At 45.5% G+C, this 1319-nt stretch overlaps 1 protein-coding gene across 1 annotated transcript in view; it reads right to left on the bottom strand.

The window, feature by feature from the left end:
* LOC107103488 (laminin subunit beta-1-like) overlaps nt 1–1319 on the bottom strand; it is a gene marked incomplete at its 3' end in the record, with an annotated part of 70399 nt that overhangs the window by 18681 nt on the left and 50399 nt on the right. The window lies entirely within an intron of this gene.

The following is a 1319-nucleotide window of genomic DNA, read 5'->3' as shown; positions in this document are numbered from 1 at the left end:
GAAAATAAGAATAACAGAGCAGCTGATGGAACCAAGCCGGTTACATGACCTCTGACCCCTCCTTGGAAAGGTCAGAGCCTCTAGTTTCCAATGATGGCGGCCATTAGGGGGCGGGGCTTAAAATGAATACCTGCTGCTGCATTACTCCTGCAGAGTCACACACGTCTGGTGGATTTTAAATGTTGTTTTATTTGATCACACAGGTTTAAAACAAAAAGTATTTGTTAAAAAATAATTCTGAATCATGTTTTAGAATCCTGGCAGACCACTAACTGCTCAAACAGCTGTGACACCAAGCTGCTGATTGAGCGGTCTAGTCAAAGTCTAGACTGGAAGTCAGTATTTGTAGCTGATTGGTTCCTGACAGAGGGGGGGTCTAAAGACCTCCCACTAACAGAAGATGTTCAGACTGGTCTGGAGCTGAGTTTAACTCCACTGTTTCTCCATAGATTCACACCGTGCTGGAGTCAGAGCATGTTTGGGACGAGATCCAGATTACAACCACGGCCCATTAAACATTAAACATTAAACCTCTGGAAGGTTCCATCCCTCACAAATACACTGGATCACAAATCTATGGGTTACTGCGGTGGATTTTATTTTTAGGCCAATATTTCCACGGATAATCATATTTCTCTAATTTCTTCCTCTCTCATGATGGCTTCCACTTTCACACCAAACTGCTCAGAGCTACAGAGGCTCCCCCTGCTGGACTGAGGAGGATGGAGCAGCACTTTGGAAATGAACTATTTCTGCTTTGGGCTTCAGAATATATATTCATATATTATTTTAAGTTAAAGATCCTTAAAATTTTAAAAACCTAAGAACTTTATCTGCATGTATCACCGACACACTAACTGTTGAGGTCATTGTTTATCCCTGATGTTCAGCCTGATTAATAATTCCCTCAATTCCTAACAGCTCATGTCCAGTAGGAACAGAGAAAACATGCAGAGGAGAACATATGCTGACTGAACTATCCCTGCTGTGTAACACGGCGATGGAACCATTATGATGTGGGACCATTTTTTCCAGCATCGACAAGAAATAGACTCTGGAGAGAGAAAATATAGAGAAAGAGTGGAGAGAAAACCTGAGATAAAAACCTGTCAGAGGCTCCAGAGGATGGAAAAGCCTCCACCTGGACCAGGATCCTGAACATCTGGGTGCATCGGGCCCCCCCAAACATCTGGGTGCATCGGGCCCCCCCGAACATCTGGGTGCATCGGGCCCCCCCAAACATCTGGGTGCATCGGGCCCCCCTGAACATCTGGGTGCATCAGACCCCCCAGAACATCTGGCACCATCAGCCCCCCCCC

The sequence above is a fragment of the Cyprinodon variegatus genome, unplaced genomic scaffold, assembly GCF_000732505.1.
Source record: "Cyprinodon variegatus isolate N-32 unplaced genomic scaffold, C_variegatus-1.0 Scaffold1461, whole genome shotgun sequence".
NCBI lineage: Eukaryota > Metazoa > Chordata > Actinopteri > Cyprinodontiformes > Cyprinodontidae > Cyprinodon > Cyprinodon variegatus.
The sequence above is the reverse complement of the archived record's forward strand: the minus strand, read 5'-3'. Positions and strand labels throughout refer to the sequence as shown.